At 43.5% G+C, this 23,825-nt stretch overlaps 1 long non-coding RNA gene across 2 annotated transcripts; it reads right to left on the bottom strand.

Annotated features, from left to right (window-relative positions):
- Positions 1 to 456: 456 nt before the first annotated feature.
- On the bottom strand, positions 457 to 10,380 carry LOC310777121. Of its 2 annotated transcripts, none has more exons than XR_014552727.1 (6): positions 10,303 to 10,380; positions 10,001 to 10,131; positions 9,175 to 9,238; positions 4,718 to 4,837; positions 4,006 to 4,171; positions 457 to 581 (listed from the first exon to the last, which is right to left on the bottom strand). It is a non-coding gene; the product is annotated as an uncharacterized lncRNA (long non-coding RNA). The 2 variants fall into 2 exon arrangements; XR_014552728.1 differs by lacking the exon at positions 457 to 581 and adding an exon at positions 1,616 to 1,764.
- Between the last annotated feature and the right edge of the window lie 13,445 nt (positions 10,381 to 23,825).

Here is a 23,825-nt window from a genome sequence, read left to right as displayed (position 1 = left end):
TTCGACTTTATTCACGAAATTTCGACTTTTTTCTATTTTTTTTTTTTTTTTAAACAAAAATAAAAAATCCTCCTGTAATTTCTTTTTTTCATCATGCATGGCCCTAAAACGCCGTGGTATATATCACCACCTGCTCTCCCTGCAGGGCTTGAAATTAACTTTTTTGACCACCTGCCAATATGGCTGCTAGATTTTAAAGTTACCAGCCAATTAGAATTTTCACTAGCCAAAATGTTTTTCTTGAAATAAACCAGAATATGAGTGGGTTAATTTAAGCATAAGTATCAGTAAGTGGCCCGGGATTCTCAAAGCCTGTGTTGAGGGTCATACAAACAGAAATACACTCTTGAAGCTAAAAAAAAATCCCAAACCAACAAGTTAATAATTTACATTTTTACTTCAATGTAGAACAGTCATGTCTTACACATGAGATTACTTTTAGCCTTTTAGTCACAAAGATTATTGAAAGATATTCCATATTCCAGACTGAAATGTTATAACAGAAGTGGAGTATTGGCCAGAATGACATGAGCATTTGGACACTTATTCAGCGGGTATCTTGCATGTTGCGTTCAGGTGCACTGTAAAAGAAAAGAAAAAAATATATATATTTTGCAATTCCAGATTCCACACAGGTGGCGCTCGCGGGCCCGCATGTGGCCCGCGGGCCGCCACTTGCCCAGGTCTGTGTTAGATGATGGTGTGTAACATGCTGAAATGTTTTGCATTGTTGTTATTATAATGTGTGAATAATCCCATGAGGGATGTGACATGTTATGACTAGACATGAAAATAACAATTATTTCATTAATTAATTAATTCACTCTCTCTACAGACGATGCCTCTTCTTCACGTCCTGTTGGGGGTCATTTCCCTCTCTGTCGTCATGGCGAGGACTCCCCTGGGCGATGGTAATGTGACGTTCCTGGGCGAGGGGCTGAGCGAGGTGCACCACCAGATGCTGCTGAGCGACCCGAACCCCCTCTCACCCAACCAGCTGCCCTCGTACTCTAACTGCTACCAGTGCCAATACAACCGGGGGCCCAAAGAGGGATGGCCAGGTACAGACCAGTAGCAGTTAGTCTCTGTATGGCGGACAAGTCCATAATAAATCCCAATATCTACACTTATGGTGGAGGTATGACTGAAGCTAGAGATAGCCTATACAGTAGCTGCATAGTGAACCATAACATAGCTTTGTTGTGGTTATGACTGCAGTGAGAGGCATAACTCCATAACACATGGTTTCTATATAATGTAGTTATGGACATGTGACACTGCATTGAGACACTTTATTATTTAAATGTTGCTGGAAATGAATTGATACAACATTCAGTGACATTTTTAGAGCCTTATAACTGAAAATGGTTATTAATTTATCCATGTATTTACTGTCACTATGACCGGTGGGATTAGCTGCTCTAGTCAGATTTGACTGGAACAGTAAAATATTAAAGCTGCTCTAGTCAGATTTTCCTTTAAAGCTGAAGTATTTTCTCAGTGTAAACAGGAAGTGATGCGACAGCAGAGCAGGACGTCCCATCCCGAGACGCTGTAGATTCGGGCACTCACCACATGATGAAATATGAATCCAAAATGCACATAATCTGTTTTATTGGAAGGAAAATAGGTCGGCGGCCATGTTTGGACCAACAGACATAGTGTATTTTCTTCCAATCTCTCTGTCTCTCTCTGTCTCTCTCTCTCAGGTATTCCTGGTAGTTGTGGTAGAAGAGGGCTGACTGGGTCCCAAGGTCCACCAGGCTTTGTGGGCAGACAGGGAATACAAGGTCAGCAGCTTCTTCTGGTTTCACATGAAACAGTAACTGCTACAATAACAACACATAATTATAGCTGCTCCACAGCAATGACGTCGCGGCCAGGCTGCCGCCCCTTTGTGCACGTCCGAGTTTGCCACGTACAGCTGCGGCCTCGTCTCTGAACGGTGCCCCGGGCGACACAGCTCTGAATTTCCATGCGCTTTGGACACTGCACAGTTACATGTTACTTCCTGCATCCACTATGTGGTGCTAGAGAAGACCAAATAAGTATATGTCAGGTTGCTGTATATCGTGTAGAGCAGACCACATGAATTTTATGTAAATGATATGCTGTTTGTCAAGTCAAGTCAAGTAAAGTTTATTTGTATAGCCCTAATTCACAAGCATGTCCCAGAGGGCTTCACAGAAAATATGTCTAGCTAATTCTAGCTGACACAACAGTAGCAAATTACAGTACCCATACAGAAATGTAATATATGTACATATATGGGATTGACATATATTGGATATATGTACATATGTTGCAAAAACATATATGTCATATATGTGTAAAGCATGTATGACGCGGCGTGACAGAAAGTGTTATTTACAGAGCGCATGGAGCTTGCCCCGTATGCTCCCGTTATAGCCTGTTTGAGGAGTGTACTCGGTGCGACAGATCTTCTGTGGGCATCCGAATGAAACCAAAGGTATTTGGGTGAGTAAAACATAATATTTTAAGCTGGAAATGAGGACCGTGGTGTAAAAAACCGAAATTCTCCTTTAAGACAGAGATAATTTCACCAACATTCAGTATGAAAAATGTAAAAACAAAACGCCCCAAAAAATGAATAGATCAGGTCAGGGTACTCAAGTAACCCAATGGTTTTACATGGGAAAAACAAAACATTTGTTTTGCTTCTTTTTTTTTTCTCTCGTTTTTCTGTTTCCGTTTCAAACTTTAAAATATAAAAACGAAAAAAAAGCTTCACCTGCAATTTTGTTGTTGTTTTGTTGTTGCTAAATTCATGGCAGGCCACTTAAAAACGGGCAGCGGGCCGTAGTTTGGCCACCCCTGATTTAGACAAATCTTCCCCCATCTTTCCCTTAAAGGTCACATGAGCCCTTTTCCCACATGCGTACCGGAAAATTACCTGTAAGTCAATATCGGACATTTCCCTGAATTTCCCTTCACACCTCAACGTTCGCATGTGAGAATCTAGTCGTCAAATACCCGGTATGTTGGGGGGTGGGGTGGGGTGGGGTGGGGTGGGGTGCGGCGGAGCGGGCGGGGGGCGGGGGAGAGTGGCCTGGGGTCTGTGCTGCAGGCCACTGAGGCCAGTCAGAAAAAAACAACAAACAAACATGGAGCCGGCATCCACTCTTTTGATAATATTGCTGACGCGCTTTTTCCTCAAACGTAGACAGCGACGCAGACAAATTAAGGCGAAAATGGAAAGGGATATACGTGCGAACAGAAACAGATTCATGTTCGCAGTCTTCTCCGCTCAACATCGTGCAGAATATGAAGATAGACTAAACCGGGGACAGATCATGACAGTGTTATGTACCTCTGCGCTGCTGCGTGAGACTAGAGCCGTCTGGAAGCGAGAGAGACCAGGAGGGAATTTATTTTGGGAAGATGCTCTGAACAATTTTGACGACGTGGAATGGAAGCGTCCGTTCGACTACGTGCTGAGTCTGGTCCGACCCGCACGCAAGATCACCCGGTGGCGAAAACCACTGGAAGCGCGTTTGCGACTGGCAATAGTCCTTTGGTGGTACGCAACACCAGGGGAATATCGAACAATCAGCTGTGTATTTGGTGTTGGACTGTCTACTGTGTGCATTGCAACCTGGTCCGCGAAGTCACAGCCCACTGATAGCGGAAAATGACTGGACCCCTTTCTCACCTGTCTGTCTATCGCGGCATACCGCTCTTCTGACTGGCTCAAAACTGGTGAAATGGCAGCGACGACGGGGTCGCGCTTATACCGGCACGGCGCCTTTCCCACATGCAGGCATTTGACCACGTTCCGGTCATTTTGCGGTACAAAGCGCATGTGGGAAAAGGGCTATGTACAGATGAAGATTGTTCTTCACAACCACACATTTCAGAATGTGAGATGATTTGCAGGGTTCCTTCCTATCTATGAGATTTATAGATAGCATTCAAGTGTGTGTGTGTGTGTGTGTGTGTGTGTGTGTGTGTGTGTGTGTGTGTGTGCTTGCGTGCACAGTGTACCTAATTCGATGTCTTCCATTCGAATTCTGTGAGGCGTCGGAGAAAGATTGTGGCGCGAGAATTCATTGCTGACGTCTTTCTTTTCACCACTGCTCCTGTCCTCCTGCTTGTGCCAACCTTGGCCGTGCATTTGCTTCCCTCCTCTGGGTTGATTCTCACAAAGAATCTGCAAGACAAAAAACAACAAAAATTTTGTTCCTCATACATTTCTTGACCCACTTCATTGATTTTGCTTTTTTCCCCCTGAACTGATACAGTACATGCGTCCTAGTACTCCACAACGGGACACCACAAGGAATCAAGCTCAAATAATTTATCAATTTTAACCACTTACAAGTACAGTACATTGGACATAATAGTATAGCAAGAGTTTCAAGATTCATAAAAGATATACCATGCTCATGTGAAAGGAAAACTTTGGAAGCCTGAGTCCAAGGACACCGGAACACAGAATAAAGGCAAAACATTAATTTTGAATTTGTTTTGACCCAGAGGTGTGTCTTCGTCAGAGTCAAGACTCTTAATGAAACGATAGTCATACAATAAATTCATATTTTGCCTTCATTCCGTGTGCTCCGGTGTCTTTGGACTCAGGCTTCAGAAGTTTTCCTTTCACATGGTTGCCCTGCCTTGCGAACGCCTAATAGGTTTGCCCTTGTGACCTTGGCTGAAGCACATTTTTCTTCTTCCGTCATCAATATTCCATGCTCACCTTTGATCAACTCCAGTGTTGCACAAGCCGACTCCTCCTACTCGACGTTGTAGATGTAGTTGTATGCCACTTTTCCCTCTATGCTGACCATCCACTGGTCAGCAGACAGTAGTGTCCTGCCTGAAATATACAAACCCAAGTTAATTTATTTTTTATAAAACAAAAATATGAAGAAAAAACATATACAGTACATCAACACTACACTTTGTTTTTGCTTACAAGTTTAAATAAAAAATCCAAGTTGAAAAAACAAACAAAAACTAAGACATTGTGTGCACACAAAAGGCTTATTTCTGTCAAAGGGAGAGACAGAGACCTTCCCTGGTAGACATTACTGCAGTCAGCATGCTACATGGATGGGTTATTGGGTCAAAGGAGTGCTCTCTGACACAGATTCACAGTAAAGGTCCTTACACATCGGGAGCGTTTTTTCGTGTGATTAATTCGCACATCAATACTATTTTCCAAACCTATATCAGTCAATGCAACCGTGCATACCAACGGTGAAGTTTCGCTGAGCGTTATTGCGCCATTTATTTTTTCGGACGGTTTCGGTCGATTTTTCAGAAATTTCGCTTCCAACGTGTACACATCTGTTGCTGTGATTGACAGGTGGGTCAATATTCGCATCGCAATTTCGTGCTGTATTCGCATCGCTCTTGGTGTGTAACAGCCTTAATTTGTGAATACAATTTGAGAGAAATAAGCCATACATGTATGCATAGAAAAAGTATTGGATTTAGCTTTAGCTTTATTTATTTATTTTTTAATCAGGGACAGTGCACATTAATCAACATCAATATCAATGTAAATGTGCCAGGGTTAGCTTAAGGGCTAATTTGCACCTGTAGTCCCTGAGCAGGAGACAATCAAAAGGTACATTAAAAATAATTAATACAAAACACAAAATAGAAATAGAAATAGAAAAAGTATTGGATTTATTATTTCAACTGGTAAAAAAATGGTAGCAAAACAAAAATGTGTTTATATTTTTGTTCAGTACATTTTAGCTATTTTTCCTACAGTTGAATGTTTGAGCTTCACTATGGAGAATAATGTATGTGCAGAGTTTGATACTACAAGGCTTTTTCAGATGTATCTGCTGAAAGTGTAATGTTTCTCTCTGCTCATTAAAAAATCCAGGTTCCTCAGAGCATGATTTGTGACATCACAAATTATGTGTAACTTGAATATTGGACTAATCCTGGACCAATTTTCAACCTAAAACAAGTGTAATGTGCACTGGAGGCTTCACGTTTCACATTACACATATATGTTGAATATTGGCCCAGGATTAGTCCAATATTCAAGGTAAACTGTATTTGTGATGTCACAATTCATGCTCTGAGGAATCTGGATTTTTCTATGAGCAGAGAGAAACATTACACTTTCAGCAGACAAATCGGAATTATCATTCCTATAGTAAAATGAAAAGATAGATGTCCTTCTCTTCTGTGTGTTCAGTAAAAGCTTGAAGCACCCTACTTGCTAGTCAGTTTAGCACAATGAATCAAAAGCTATCAAGTACTCATCCAAACTTAGTCTATAAATCGCTCTCATGTACATTGCTAATACCAACCTATACCTAACAATCACGATATTTCGTCCCACGAAATTTCGCGATATCAAAGTCCGACGAAATTTCGCGATATCAAAACGTGACGATATCGTGAAGATGAAAAACTATATTCCGAGAAAAAGAACCTCTGAACATGCTGCACTGACGGGCCGGCACGATCTGTATTCTCTCTCTATCTTTTTCATTGCTTTGCTTGAAATGGGGACTAAACTGACGCTCATTAAATAACCGACAAGATTAAATGCGCTATTTATAGACTAATGCATTGATGGCGAAGTTTGCGCTACACTTATTCACGTTTCCCCGTGCGGTGTTATCCCCATGCGGACCGCGTGTTTCAGTGGATGACAGCAGCGCACTGGCTGTGTATCTGCCGCCTGCACTGGCAGAGGCACGGACGGACACTCTGACAGGGAGACCCCGCCGGACCAAGTGGCAGGCGAGATGTTTCCCCTCATCTCTAGACCTACAGTAGTCTGAAATGAACTATTTCATGCCATTGTTTCCACGGGGACAACATGTCGGGTAAGCAGTTAAAGAGATACTCAATACACACTGTGATATCCACTCCAACAAGACTTGCTTACTTGACGCCACTTTTTCAATAAAAACACATTTATGCAATGACTTTACAGAATGTATATTTATGTTGCATCATTTAGCCTGTGCTGTGCTGTGCATGAGCAGCAGCTAAAAGTTATAAAACTAAGCCTGAGCCTTCATTGTTGTGAAAGTCTAGTGAGTGTGCTGCGGGGGTGTTCGACTTGTTGACGCCTCGCCTTACTGTGCTCGCCTGCTCTCGTCTGCTTTCCAGGCGAGGCGGCAGTCAACTCAAATGAGCCTATTGTCACCGATAGATACAGGTGAGCTTACAACCTTTATCTGAAGGTAGTAGAAGTATATGGATGCATCGGGACCACTGGGGGAGCGAGCCAACACCAGTCAAAGCTGTCGGGGTACCCCCCCCCCACGGCCCACGCAGGACACTAAACCCGGAAAAGACACACATCAGACATGCTGTGTATTTCTGATATCGTTTTGTTTAATCCTGGCTTCTTCTGACGTGAATAGATCAATAAAATGTTTTCCAGGTATTCCTAGGCTGCAAACTTGTTTTAACATGCAAATCGGAGTGGTTTCTGATGAAAATAAAGTAACGTTATGTTATGTCAGACTGTTCTCATCCCCATCCCAAAGCCGTCGCCTCTGCCATGCAGTGCTGGGGAGCACTGCTGCTCGGCTGCGTGCGCCCCCGCGGCCCGGAGCTTGCGGCTCGTGCATGAGCATACCATAGGGGAGGCAGCCATCAGCGCCTGACTGGCCGGGAGAGAGTGCTTCCAAGTCGGACTGATAATATAAACAACATAATTTGAGCTTATCCAGGTAAGATATTAATAAAGTATTGACACATTCAGCGGAAAACTAACTATAATTAAGACATGTCCCAACTTTGACGACGTTTGGTTCAGTATTTTAAGAGCAAACAGGTTTTTTAACTTCCTAAAAAGTTGCTGTTTTGGAGATTCGTGGTCCTGCCACGACAGCAACGAAATACTACAAAGAGATACTCAACACTTTTTCCTGCTGAAAATCAATACTGTATTGGAAATTAACTGTGTTCTTGATGAATCCAGGTCAAAGTCCTGACATTTACTGTAAAACTGAGTAATTCCTCATCTCTTCTCACATGCCTATGCAAACAGATGAACATTTATATATTTTTACAAACAAACACAACCTAGGCTATCTGACGTACTCTAAAACTAAACCTAGACTACTAAATACTACAATTTACACTATGCAGTGTAATCAAAATGTTCCACAAATCTCTCTCTCTCTCTATTCACCAATTCTCCACACTCCATAGTCCCAGCATGGTGTGCAGCCACTTTTATAAACTTTGGCTGGGAGGGGCCTAGGCACGAGAGATGGGCGGGCTGGGTTTGGCGACGTCACTGATCAAGCTACGTCACTGATCAAGAGCTCAGCCAATAGAAAGGGAGGAAAATTGGGAGTCTACAGCTGGCCCTTTTGCCTTTTTGGTTTGCATGGAACTGCATGGGTATGTGAGAAGAGATGAGGAATGACTCAGATTTACAGTAAATGTCAGGACTTTGACATGGATTCCTCAAGAACACAGCTAATTTCCAATATATATTGATTTTCAGCAGAAAAAAGTGGAAAAAGTGTTGAGTATCTCTTTAATAGTATAGCCTACAAATGAATCTCGCTCTGAATGCGTCTAATGTGCGCATAATAGGCTATCTGTCATTAGACGATGCAGCTCTGTACTCCCGTTGTGAAACAATTTCTAATTGTACGTTACGATTACCATGTCTAATTGTATGAGTAACGTTTCAATCGTCAATTAACGCTGTGCAATGCTCAACATGCAGTGCAGTCAGATAATTCATTGAAGAGGAATCATCCTCTTAAGAGGATGACAATTAAATGTGAAGATAGTACTAGCCTACACAATACACAGCTCGTTGCCTGCATAAGTTATTTAAGATATAGATTGTATAGTTTATTTTTCTTTTAGGCCTACCATGCAACAAACGTTTAGTTTGTGACAGTGCGACACATTATATTGCAAGATAAGCGTTATCTTCCATGTTGTTTTCTAGTTATAACAATTTCCAACAACAGCATTTGTTTTGCATTTTGTGTATTTCAAATAATAATAATAATTTATTTTCATTATTCAAGTTTTGTAAAAAAATTATAAATATCATATCATATCATTATCATGAACCCAATATTGTGTATCGTATCCTATCGTGAACTGAGGGTATCGTGACACCCCTACTAACAAGCATAACAGAACATGCACAAGCATTCTTATCTAATATCTAGTAAAAGCAAATATTTAACTTACCAAGCATGATGAACCGCGGTGTAGCAGGGAAATCCTTCTCTGCTTCAATAGACATATTGGTTGCCTGCAAAACAGAAAAGGAACAGATCTTGCAGTAAGTCACCTTAGCTTAGGGCTGGGCGATATACGGTAGATAAAAAGTATCTAAATACAATATTTCATATCACTCGATATCGATAATTATTGATCATTTTTAATGACCCGTTTTATTAAATAAAAAAAACATGAGAAGAAAAGGTTTATATTTAACAACTTTCTTTTGAACCACCTTATTTTCAAGGCACACATGTAATTGTAATACACTGTTGCACATACACGATCTTAGGGCAGGCAGTAATTTATAGACGGTGACGTTTTATTTTGATGACATAGCGTTGTCAGCCTTCTCAAACAAAAAACACGGTTCGGTAACATGTATTCCAGGGTTGTTTAACGTTATATGAAGAAAGAAGTAGGGCGTGCACATCCGCTCAAAGGAGGTCAGGTGCAGGACAAAAGAAACACACCGCCGACTTCTCACGCACAGGGACGCCCCGGCGACATTAAACAAGCGCACCCAGTTCAGATAAGCAGTAGAGCGGAGCGGAGGCTTCTCTGAACTGGGTGCGCTTGTTTAATGCCGCCGGTGCGTCCCCGGCGCGTTACGGTAAGTGGACTTGGCCTTTTTTATTATTAAAACGGCACAATTTTAATTCAAATAGATACAATGATCCGATGTAGAAGGCTCAGAGGTCGATGGGGGGCCGGCCCATCACGATGGTCGATGCCATCGTCCATCGTGCCAACCCTACTTCCAATGTATATTTCTTCTTACACAAAAGCTTACAAATCTCGTGTAGACAGCCCAGCACTGGAGGCTCATGGCCTCAAGGTTTCTCTCTCCCACGTCCGCCTGGACTTTCTTGGAGCCTGGTACACACTGCCCCTCCTTGGAAAGTCACGTCCTGCCTCCTGATGCTACAAACAATCAGACAAACAAACAGACGTATAAAGCAACATATAGATTCGGCTGCACCACTTCAAATATCAAAAGCACTTCAATTTATATTCTTCCACAAATTACAATATAAAAAATCAATCACTTTCAATAAGCCATGTCTATTTATATTTACTAAAAACTTTCAATACCTTGATATTTCTGCCACAAATTCACAAACTTTCAAGGATGACAGAGACGGCGGCTGTCAGTGATCAACGCAAATCCAGCGCACCTGGGTAGCAAAACATGTCATGAAATACCGGTACTCAAACTCCCAAGGTTCCTGTCGGCACTAGGAAGCTTCTCCTGTCCTCAATACAGCACAGGCTGTGGAAAGACTGCTTCTAAACGCTTGTTTCACGCAGCAGTATCATTTATAACCGCCCCGGCTAAATTACTGGAATCACTAGGGTTACCATCATATCTTCGGATCTGCAATCGGAGGTCGGATACGGGTAGGAAAGCTTTTTTAACAGCGTTTTCCACCGATTGAGGATTAGAAGGCTGTGTGACGCTGACTGCTGTACGAGAATATCTGAGTACTGTAGCAGCGTCACGTTATGGGGCTAGGTTTACCTTTACTATTAGTATTGATACAATAAAACAAATATATATTTTATTTTACTAGGCTCTACTACCTAATGAAGAATGGGTCATAGCTACCGGTAATCGCTTTCTAATAACCATACCGCATATCACAGAAGTTGCTGGAAATATTTTAGTTCTCATCTCTCTAACACACACACACACACACACACACACACACACACACGCGCACACACACACACACACACACACACACACACACACACACACACACACACACTCCAATAAATGTGAATGGGCGCCTCTCTCTGCAAGCAAGCAGGCTAACTTAGCATGCTAACGCTAGGACGAACCTGATTAAAAACTTAAATTAACAGACTCAAGTCTCTGCTGGACTAACACAGGACGAGTTGGACATTCACTGTGACTCGACTGCCCTATTTTTGGATAAAACATGTGACTGTCACCCGCTACGTTTGTCCTCCCGCCAACTTCTCCAAACACATTAGGCTATGTAGCAGCTGCCTCCTAGACTGACGTAGCTAACGCTATATGATTAAAACTACCATGACCCAAGCGCCTCACTGCTACAGAGCAGCAGCATACAGCAGTTTGGCCGCATTCAAATCACAAATCACAACCTTATGAACATTTATCACCAGAGACTTAACATGCGACTTACCTCGCTCCCAGCTCCTTCCTGCTTCCGTGATGCTAGCAGCAATAACACTTCCTGCCCACCTAGCAGCTAAACTTCCCGTTGCCTTCAAAGTAAAAGTCACGTAATATATGTTTTTAAAATACACTGGAAATATGTTAGTTTGCACATTAAAATAATAAACTAAGCATTTAAACAAAGCTATACAATACAAATTATGTTTTTCTATAACAATAATTGTTTTAATGTTTTAATATCATTGAACAAATTATTCTCAGTATCTAAATGGATGAATGCTGTTCACAGGAGTGCATAGCCTTGACAAATTGGACACTGGACAGGTGTGTGTTCAAAGTGGCAACACAAACCATCCACACACTCAGGAGGGCCTCCTGCTCTATCGTTGCAACGGCCTTAAATTAGCGCTTACCGCCAGGCGCAGCACAGATTAGTGGGCGTGGACCGGCGCACTGGCTATTCTCGTGTTGGCGCTACACGCGGCCTTAAGCATTGTAACCACGCCTTTTAAGCGTAGAATTATGCACAACTGTGCTCATTGGTGAACTGCAGTTAGGCAATGACATTCTTCCTTTCAAAGCTCCGATCCACTCGATCCATGTCCAGGTTTTGGCTGCATGCTGTCATCTCTTCATGCCAATTTGGATATCTCAGGACATCACAGATCCTAGCCTGAATAAAACAATTCAACCTATAGCCAGGCAAATACAGATCTGTTCAGGGCTGATGCGGTCTCCCTGTAGCCTACAATATAGAACGTTAACTATCGGTGACATTCTTGATAGCAATTCCATGATCATTATGTTGTAAACATAACTTTCACAATAGTGAACAAGCACCCCCACTCGGCTCATTCAGGGCAGGTAGTTTTATAACTGGTGGACGACCTGCTGCACAGGCTAAATGATGCACATAAATATAGCCTACATTATGTAAAGGCATTGCATAAATGTGTTTTTATTGTAAAAGTACATGTGAAGTAAGCCAAGTCTTATTGGAGCGGACATCACAGTAGTACCATGTTACGGCACTCATCTATATCACGTTAACTTTGCGAGGGATATACTAGTCCGGGAGCCATGGGGTTGAACCTCGCTTCGTCGGATAACGTTTTTTTCTCTGCTGATTCTTGTAGTTTGTGTGGTATTGTTTACTGGTACAATAATAAACCTAGGAGGCTAACTGGAGACACGACACAGGACGTCCATTCAGTTTACTGTGTAACTTGTTTATTGGTCCCCCGTGCAACAACACGTATACGATGGTTCCTAGCTGACGTACGTGAACCCATCACTACATCCCCCTTTCTAAATAATGTTGCTTCTTGTAAACAATGGTTTATCATATCAACCTCTATAGGGGAACTCTTCTTTTTTTTAGCATGGCTGTACCTTAAACAGTTCAGGCATTCAAATATTATTTTAGTAACAACATAATAATGCTTAGTGTATGGCTTCCACTTGCTTATTAGCTTATCCGTAAAACCAATTGCATGAAACATTTTCACAACTTAGCTTCTGTAAACACTGCAACATAGTGAACATCAACACAATCTTTCTTTTTTTTTACAACATTTCTCTTTTTTCTGTTTTTATTTCTTTTTCTTATTTTATATAACACCACCATAGTCTCTCTTTTTTTTTTTTTTTTTTTTTTTAGAGTGTGGTATAGGTGGATAAGGGATGGGGTGGACTACCCAAACCCTTCATCTGAGTGAGGGGAGTATTCTGCCCCGATGTCAATCACTCAGTGTGTGTGTTCATCTCACAAAGTCCTTAAGGTACCCTGGTGTACCCCTGGTTCGTGCAGGATAGCGTCTCTCACACACTGGAGTCTGTTGGCTGGAGTCGTGCTGGACTTCAGGTGTGACAGGTGTACTCACTGCAGCAGGAACGGTGTTCTCCCGTGATGTCTCAGGGTCTGGGACGTTGGTGGGTGTCCCAGTGGATGTCTCAGGCGCCACAGAGGTCGGTGAAAGGTGGAAACGGTTCCGCCGCAGGGTGCCTCTGGGCGTCTCGACGACATAGGACCTTGGTGTCCCTGCGGTAGACACGACTGTGCCTCTCTGATGCATGTCTTTGACCCACACATGATCGCCAGGTTGCAGGCGTGGCAGGTCATGTGCTCTGTGTCGACGGTTGTAGTTCCACTGTTGTTTTTGTCTGTACCTTTGCTCTGACCTTTCCAGGTTCTCTGTGTCTGTGCATGCTGGTTTGAGCTGGGAGGGGATGACAGGAACCCTGGTGCGGATCTTTCTCCCCATGAGTAGCTCAGTGGGACTGTGTCCATTAGCCAGAGGAGCAGAGCGGTAGGCCATGAGGGCTAGATAAGGATCACTGGACTTCTTGAGGAGACTCTTGATTGTCCTTACAGCCCGCTCTGCCTCCCCGTTGCTCTGCGGAAAGTGTGGACTTGAAGTCACATGGCTAAAGTCCCAATCACGTGCAAACTTTGTGAAGGATTCAGACGCAAACTGTGGCCCGTTGTCGGATCTGACCACTTCTGGTATCCCGTGACGAGCAAAGATAGACTTGAAGTGCTCAATCACAGCTTCTGATGATGTCGAGGTCAGTTTGGCGACTTCGAAGTATCTGGAGTAATAGTCCACGATGACTAAATACTGTTTGTTGTCTATCTGAAACAGATCTGCTCCTACTGTAGACCACGCCCTTGATGGAAACTCAGTGGGTAGCATCGTTTCTCTGAAGTTTGTTCTCTCTCTTGCACATGTGTCACAGTTCTCTATCATTTTTGTCAGCTCTTTGTTGAGGCCAGGCCACCACACTGATTGTTTTGCTCTCTCCCTGCACTTGGTTATGCCGAGATGACCCTCGTGCAGCTTGTTCAGTATGTCGGCTCTGAGTGATGCTGGAATGACGAGTCTGCAGCCGAAGAGCAGCAAACCATCATGAACTGTGAGATCCATTGATAATGGCAGATAGGGCTGGAACGCTCTTCCAATTGAAAACTTGTCTGGCCATCCTTCTGCACAGTACTGCTTCAGCTGTCGCAGTATGTCGTCATTGTCCTGATGTGTTTGTATTTCCCTGAGCCTCTTCTCGGTCGCTGGCAGATTTGCCATGACAGAGTCAGCATACAGGTTGACCTCCTCCTCTGACAACCCCTCTGCTGTGCTGTTCACAGGTGCTCTGGACAGCACATCCGCCGTCGCAATGTCCTTGCCGGGCACATGAGATATTGTATAGCTGAATCTCATTAGGCGCATGCGTAGGCGTTGGATGCGCGGTGGGAGTTCATCGAGGTGCCTCGAGCCCAGCAGTGGAACTAGAGGTTTGTGGTCTGTCTCAATACGGAAGCTTTTCCCGATGAGGAACTCTGCGAACCTCTCACAGGCCCATGTGGAGGCCAGTGCTTCCTTCTCAATCTGGGCGTATCGCTGTTCGGTGTTGGTAAGCGCCCTCGACGCATACGCCACCGGTCTCCACTCTGCATTTTCTTGCCGCTGGAGGAGAACAGCGCCCAACCCATATGAGGATGCGTCGGCAGACACTAGCGTCTCTACATTTGGATCGTATAGAGCCAACCCTGGATGTGTAGTCAGTTCTCGTTTAATTTTGTTGAAGGCTCGCTGTTGTTCCGATGCCCAGGTCCACCCGTTTGACTTTTTCAGTAGATCTCTGAGTGGGAGTGTCTTTGTGGCTAGGTGAGGAAGGAATTTCCCGAGGTGATTTGTCATCCCCAGAAAGCTTCTCACTTCACTGACGTTATCGGGCTCTTTCATGGCTCTCACAGCGATTACCTTGTCAGGGTCTGGGCTGACCCCCGACGCCTCAATGATCTGCCCCAGGAATTTCATCCTGCTCTTTGAGAACTCACACTTGTCATTGAGGGTCACTCCTGCCTCCTGCAGGCGTGTCAGTGCTCTCCGCAGCCTCTCGTCATGCTCCATCTGAGTGGCTCCCCAGATGAGCACATCGTCCATCTGACACAGAACACCTTCTAAGCCCTCCAGCGTCTGCTGCATGCATTTCTGAAAATGTTCTGGCGCGGATGAGATGCCGAAGCACAGACGGTTGTAGCAATACCGCCCAAACGGAGTGATGAATGTTGTTAGCAGAGAAGACTCCTTGGCGAGTGGTATCTGCCAGAATCCAGCATTGGCGTCTAGCTTTGAAAACACTTTCGCTCCAGCGAGCTGTCCTAGTGTGTTTTCCACTGTGGGGAGTGGATGTGTTTCTCTCTTTACTGATTTATTCAGCTCGGTGAGATCGGTGCATATTCTCACCCCCCTGCCTGTGCGCTTGGGCACCACCACCATGGGCGCACACCACTCTGTGGGCTCCTCCACCTTTGAAATAACACCTTGCTGCTCCATGCGGTTCAGCTCCTCTTTAATCCTTGGTAGGAGCGGGAGGGAGATACGCCTGGGCGTTGTTATGGAAAATGGGGTAGCTTCCGGCTGCAGTACAATGGTGTACTCACCCTCCATTTTTCCTAGTCCAGAGAACAGCTTTGGAAACTCCTGTTTTATCGCTTCTTTGCAGTCCAGGCTGACATCATCTAGCCTGGCGATCAGCTGCAATGCTGTGGCAGCTGGCCTGCTTAGCAGCGGTGTGCTCAACCCCTCTACGACATAGATGTCCTCTCTCGTAGATTTGTCTCTCTTGCTCAGAGTGGCAGTAAACTTGCCTTTGACACTGAGAGGACCTCTTCCAGGCCCCTTCAGGATCTTTGTTGCCTTCTCCAGTCTGCTGAACTGGCCCTGTGCGTACAGCGCTTCCGGGACTGCTGACACATCTGCTCCTGTGTCAATTTTGAACACTGTTTTGTAGTTGTCCATTTTTATTTCTGTCATCCAGGGACTGTCCCCCGCATCAGTTGTCACTGAGCCCAGGAACGCGACCTCATAGGATTATTCAGTGTCCTCGGAGACTGTGGCAACATTCACTTCATGCATTTTTTTAGTCTTACACACTCTAGCATAATGTCCTTTTTTTCTGCACAGGTTGCACATCACATCCCTCGCTGGACATTGTTCCAGGCTGTGCCCTCTTGTGTCCCCACATCTTGTGCACTGTCTGTCATGTGTTTTCTTGAACGTCTGACTACTGTGTCTGAATGGCTGTGGTTTAGCTTGCTTTGATCTTGCGCCGCCATGCTGCTGTGAGCGCACGCTGTCAAGCTGCGTGTTTGAAATGTCTCCTTTAAAGTTAGACTTTAGCATTTCTTGTTGCTTTTTCACCTGCTCGCTTTGTTTAGCTCTGGTGACCGCTTTTTCAAGTGTCAGTTCGGGGTCCATTTGCAGTTGTTCTGACAAACGTTTATCTCTCAGACCCACCACAAGCCTGTCCCTTACCATTTCGTCATGCAGAGCCCCGTAGCCGCAATGCTCTGCTAGGCAATGCAGCGCAGTGATGAAGCAGTCAGCCGTCTCGCCTGTCTCCTGCTGTCGCTGGTTAAACTTGGCTCTTTCAAATATCACGTTCCTGCGAGCTATGAAATGAGTATTTAACTTTCCTTTGACAGTCTCGTACTCACTCGCTTCTTCATCGCTGAGGTGTAAAGAGACCAAAATGTCCTCGGCTTCCTCTCCCATTGTGTAGATTAGTGCATTGACCTGATTTTCGTCCGCCTGTATTTCCAAACCAGACGCGATGCGAAATCTGTCAAAACGTTTAATCCACTTTGTCCAATCTTCAGCTTTAAACGTGAATTTCTCCGGTGGGGTGACTTGAAACTGGTTCATGTTGCCGCGGCTATCAGCTAGCGTGGCTAGCTAGCTCTGCTAACTTTGACTGTCGCCGCTACTGGCTCGCGCAACTTCCACCAAGCCGACACTTTTCTTCTTCTCCAAAAAGCGGCGCCGAACCCACTTCGCGAGTTATTAAACTTCTGACACCATGTGGTATTGTTTACTGGTACAATAATAAACCTATAGGAGGCTAACTGGAGACACGACACAGGACGTCCATTCAGTTTACTGTGTAACTTGTTTATTGGTCCCCCGTGCAACAACACGTATATGATGGTTCCTAGCTGACGTACGTGAACCCATCACTACAGTTTGGGGGTACAGGAGGGTGCCCGGTGAGTACCCTTGAGCATTTTCAGATATTAACCCCTTAAGTGCCAAAATCGCAGAATAATAAGGATTTATGAGATTTCACGCAAAATACTCAAATCAAATGCATCCAATTTGTTTTCTCCAATGTCTATTCATAAAGGAGGTCATGTACAATGTATTTCATTCCACACTACATAATATTAACCCTTTTAGGCCGTGCCAGCAAAACTTTTTATGACAATATGGGTCGTGCTGGATGAGAACATCCATTGAGCCTTTGCTCATCTCAAGTAGAGATGCAGAGTAGATGATACACATTGGGAGGTTGTGAAGTGAAGGGCACATTTTGCTGATGGTCTGATGGTAGTTAAGCCTACACATTTCTGATCAATGTACAGAGTCAAATATTCAGCAAATGGCTGACAGTGTAACATAGATTTATAGTCAGAGAGAGGAAGAGGAAAAGGCAGAGAGGAGGGGGGGGTGAATGTGTGTGCGCTGTGCAGGCTCCTGTCTGGCCTGAGTTATCAGTTGTTATGGGACTTGATGCACTGACCAAGGTTTCAGCAAATGGAGCAGTCCTCTGCTATGGGTGAGATGTCAGTGTGAGATGTCATGGGCCAGAGCAAAGGGGAGAAATCTCCTGCTTGATAAGCTAGTTATGTGTCTGCACAGTGCAAATATGCAATGACTCATAGCATTAATTATGTGTATGCAATTATAGCTTATTGATTAGGAAATGCAATGGAACTTATATTTTTCTCCAACAAGCATCCTACTCTGAAACATGCACAGAACATTGTGCATGGCAAACCATGCACTTCACACAGTTGCACTTATTGGAGTTAGAAGGGTTTTCATCTCCAAAAATGTGTCTGGGACAAGTTTGCAATCTTCCGGTAGAGTGGTTGGGCTCAGTGACCTGTTGCATGTGTCTTTTTTTGCATCCAAATTCCTCAGTATTCAATGCTAGTGGCAGATTTACATTGAGATTTCACCACAAGATTGCATGAAAGTGGGCCCTTCTTAACATTCTCAATGAATGCTTCATTCGATGGCGGTAGAGCAGCTAAGTTTGGAACAGGCTGAGATGAAGGCAGTGACTTGGTCGAGGACCTGCTGGAACAGTGCAACCACATTGTCAATGGCCGATAGTTTGTATAGTTTTGAGGACTTTGATGACAGAGCCTTTTCCATAGTAAGACGCTACAGTGTTGCATCCCAATATGGCATGGGCTGGTAAAAGGTTCTTCACAACTTGTGAATGCTTGGCCAGTGTTCACTTAATGTCCACTATTGCCCTTTCCTTGTGGGGCGATTCCATGATGTGTGGGACATCCAGTCCTTCCTGATGGTAATGGTGAAGGAGTAGGATGAACACATCTGTGTCATCAGAAACCACTGAGATTTGATGGGCTTCTCCAGCACACTGGACCTTTTGGACAATGATGGTGTCAGCTTCTTCCTGCTGATTTTGTAGATCATATCGGCTCCTTCTTTCTTCCAACCTGATCTCAATGGGGCATGGCTCCTCCCCAGTCACATGGCTCCTCCCCTGTCACCACCAACTTGTAGATGGAAAAGCAGATCTTGGGTCAGTTCCTCACATAAGAGCTAAGAGATGGTGTTTCTAGCTGAGCCCTGTCGCTGTGACATCTCAGGTGATGGACTCGATACTGTAATCATAGCACCTGTCTAAGGTAGACGTCACTGTCTGATAGATATAAAGTCAGCCGTGTCATAACATTTTTGATTAAATCAGCTATGGTGCCATCAGCTGGCAGTGGATGGTCCAAAGAAGGGCTGACTGATGGAAGGTGTCAGGCTGCACAACCCTGAGACCTTCCATCAGTTTGAAGCCCTCGCTATCAATCAACTCCCCTGGAGGTCCTGGCGCTCCAATTTCGGTTGGAGCTTGGAGCCCCCCTATTATAGAGTACACCCTGTGAAAATGGGACCGGGGGTCCCCTCCCCCGAGGCAGGGGGGAGGAGTAACCGTTAAAAAATGTTGAAATTAGGGTTGCTCATAACTCCTAGGGGAATGGAGGAAACGCCCTTAAATTTCTTGTGGGAACTCCTCTCAAATGATGGATTCAGCTGGCAAAAAAACGGAAGTCAAAACCACGCCCACATACCGGAAGTCGCGTTTCGACCACTTCCAGTGCGATTTGACTTCCGCTCAAAAATTTGAGCCTTTTTCCTCCATTCCCCTAGGAGTTATTAGCAACTCTAGTTTCAAGGTTTTTCAACGATTGCTCCTCCCCCCTGCCAAGGGGGAGGGGACCCCCGGTCCCATTTTCACAGGGTGTATAATAGGGGGGCTACAAGCTCCAACCGAAATTGGAGCGCCAGGACCTCCAGGGAAGTTGATTGATAGTGAGGGCTTCTGACTGATGGAAGGTGTCAGGCTGTACAACCCTGAGACCTTCCATCAGACGCTGTCGGGGCGGAAAGAAATATTGATTAGGAAATGGCATGGAACTTATATTTTTCTCCAACAGTCACCCTAACGGAGAGGGAGCCCTAATGGTGAATGGAAAGGATAGCCAAACGGCACGAGGGCCGCAAAACTTCCCTCAGTGGAATTGGAGCTTAAAAAGGAAGTTTGTGATTCGTTTACTGCACTTCTCCAATGACCAGATTGTGCATAATTTTACGCTTAAAAGGCGTGGTTATAATGCTTAAGTCCGCCTGTAGCGCCGACACCAAAATATCGAGTGGGCTGGTTGTCGTAAGAATTTTCCTACTTACTAAATAACCAACTCTATTTGCTTAAAAGAATCCATGATTTATTATACATGTGCGCACATGGAAGTATCCTTCTACATCTCATATCTCGTAGCTGTAATACTTCCGGTTCTCAGGTTGCACACTCTATTTAATCCCCAAGAGGGAGGAGGAGGTGGAGCCTATTAACATACAAGGGAGGAGTGTACTAAACCACTCCTTCTATCTTAATTTTGGATTATCTTACGACAATTCCTCCCTCTTGTTCATCAGAACATTATTTTCAAAATTACATTACACAGTTAATAACACAATTAATACATGGGAAACTTATTATACACAGTGATATATACAAAGAATGGAAGATACTGTAGCTAACCCTCCTCCTGCTACCTAGAACAAAAAGTGTATTTGTACCTGTTGAATCCTATAGCTAACAGTTGTGTATTGGATGATATCCTCTACATCTAATTTATTGATCAGAGGTGGGACTACGTCATAATATATGGTAGTTCAAATGTAGTCCAGTTCCACCTTACAGTGTCACTAATTCCTATTCTAAGCTTAAGTCATTCTCCAATGGTTACTGTACAGTCTCAGTCTCAGGTCTACTTCCTGTCAAATCCTTTGGTTACCTGAACATTATTTTTGACTGACACAACGATGCACTTCTCAATGAAATATGGTATTACAAAGGTCTCTATGCAACCCTCCAGGTTCATAGCTATTATAGTAATGTATTTCATAAGTGAGAAGTGCTTGGCTGTCCCAAAGCTTCCTAATAACTTTATATTAACCTATGTCAAATACAAATCTCAGTTTCTGCACACCTTACCAGTAAGTTAATTTAGGTCACAAGTCACAAGTCTCATCAGTTGAAAGTCCACTTACTTTAGTCCGTCAAGATCCCACTTCTGATCATTCCTTTCTATGAAAATCAATCACCACATTGTAGTTACATTTTTCTGCATAATGTAACATTTAATCTAATATGAAGCCTAGCTATTCTTCCAGCTTAATTCATGAGGCCTGATGCCCAAGCTCCAAGTAGCTTGGAAAGACTCTGTTATAAATACCAAGATTTATAACCTCTACCCTCACGCCCCATTGTCCCACATCAGACGTCACAAATCAAGGTGCCATATTCGGCCAAATACCCTCCCCTCTTTCTTACTAGGGTGAGGTAAAAAGACGCAAATAGGTATTTTAACTAATCTAATCATGCACTTGTAGCGAAAACCCTCTTGGGACAAAACTTGACGAGACTACAAGCCATGAGTTTTTCCTAGATGTACCTAGGTGTTGCAACTCTAAACTCTCTAAAGGTGATTGATTTTCCAACATAGCAACTAATTCACAAGCACAGTAACTCTCTAATACAGCAGTGTATATGATAGAAAGAAAAATAAAATAAAATAAAATAAAATAAAATAAAATAAAATAAAATAGAATAGAAAATCATGAAAATAATCAAAATAATCATACAGAAATATTTCCCAAGGCTATTCATCTATAACCAGCTAGTTACTGTCACGTATAATTACTTTCATCTGTTGTAAATATACCAAAGACATGAAATGACTAAATAAAAGTAGGCTACAATCTAATGTAACCAATAACAATTACTGAAACATTAGTATGCCAAATGCACACCAATTTATCGCCAGTCTAAAACAAAACAAAAGTAATCTGATGACATCCACCTTCTTGATTTCCCCCAAATTCCATATTTATCATTTACTGTTGTCTAGGCCACAATATTTAATTCCCCACCAAACACATATTCTAGTTACTAACTCAATAGTTGTGACAAAAAGATGAACTATGGATGAGGTGGCCATACCTTCCCAGGGTGACAAATGTTTCCCTTCCAATAGTAATTAACATTACAACCACAACAAAGACAATGAACTCGTTTAAAGCAGTATTTCCCTCTTACTGGAGTTATTTGAATCCCACTGTAATGCTATCAAAAGGAATGTGTAATAATAATATAAATGTCTACTTTCTTACCTATAGTCTTGCATTAATCATATACGGTATAAGGGATGTCATTAGGTTCCTCTAGCTTTACAGATGGTTTTAGTTCAGACAACTTGCAAATTCGATGTAACAACATTGTACATACTGGGAACACTTCTCAATAATCACACTATAATTCTGCAATATTTATATGAAATATGTCTTTTCTTCTGGCGTCCACATGTTTTTTTCTGGGGAACTCTTCTTCTTCTCCTATATACAATTCCGATTCATTCACAGATAGCACCCAGAAAACAATGTGATTTCCATGTCTATCACAACCGATCTGCATCTGACCTACATATTGCAGATACTGGAATTTTATCTTTCCTCCATGTCAAGCTCTCCATGTAGTAGTCTGTGAAGTCTCGACCATCCAAGTTCAGACGCATAATGACACGGAGAAGCGTGCAGCTCTTATTGAAGGAGTACGTGGGTCTCACCATTACTAGAGTACACAGGACACTTCCTATGATTCAGCCAGGCACACACAAGGACAGCAGAGCCCTGATGTGACATTTATGACACAGGTGGAAGTCTCGAACATGAGCGCTGGTTCATCATCTCTCTGTTTGCTCTTTGGAGTGAAAAGTGAGAGCCAGTATGATGTGATCTCGTTAGGGTCAGGATGATGACAACGGTGGTCACATGATTCTTCAGCTCAAGTGACACTGCTCCTCTCTTTCTTCGCCGTCATGTTGGCCTCGACCCTCGAACCGGTTGCGTGTAGTTGATGTTCCCTCATGGCCCCTCCCTGGACGATCCCTCAACAGGCACACGATGATGACGATCCGATGACTTTCTGGCCGCAGATTACTCGCCATGGCCTCTGTCTGTGTCACCTGTAATGAAAGTATATATCTTAGTGCAGTATTCCTGTTTAGCTTCAATAGATTACATTGGTATTTCACTTAAAGTCCGTTCTCCTTCGTAAAAGAGATAAGAACTCAATTTTCCTCCTACTCCATAATGCACACACTAATTTCTACTATATGTACAATAAGAACGCTACACCTCAGGAAAGGAAGAATCTGGAGCACACGGGTCACTGGTGAAATGGTTTCTTTTTTAATAGGCTAAGTGCACCAACGTTTCGACGCAACGCGTCTTCATCAGGGTTAAACAAGAATGACAGAATGACAGCAGTTTAAATATACCTCCCCAGTACACAAGGCAGTTTGCAATTGGTTAGACGCGATGGGGGGTGGTCAATCAATAAGCCAATCCTGTGACAGCACTTAGGAAGGAGGGTGGGGGGAAGGGGAAAGGGGGGGGGGAGGATAGAGGATCAATGCATAAAAGAATCAATGCATAATAGAAGCATATCATTACATATCTTTACATATTTTTAGAAACACAAGAACACAAAATATATCAGTACCGTCCTCCCTCTGCGGGGGAGCTGAAGCGCAAGAGATTCCCTTCTTCAAGAACGCTACACCTGTTTGTGTCTTAGCACTCCAATGTGTGATCCTGTGTTCTTTCCTCCCGTCGCGTGTAGCCGAACGGAGCCAGACGATCCCCATCAGTCCTCCGTCTGGTTAGCAAGTCTGCAATGCAAACAAACCTAATATCAACTTTCAATTATAATCTGATTGCCTGTAAACAATATTGAGTTCGCACAGTGCTAAAATGGTGTTTGCACTCTACAGATATAACCAATTAAAGATAATACT

Source organism: Poromitra crassiceps (assembly GCF_964638095.1).
Source record: "Poromitra crassiceps genome assembly, chromosome: 5".
In the NCBI taxonomy this organism is placed as follows: domain Eukaryota; kingdom Metazoa; phylum Chordata; class Actinopteri; order Beryciformes; family Melamphaidae; genus Poromitra; species Poromitra crassiceps.
The sequence above is the reverse complement of the archived record's forward strand: the minus strand, read 5'-3'. Positions and strand labels throughout refer to the sequence as shown.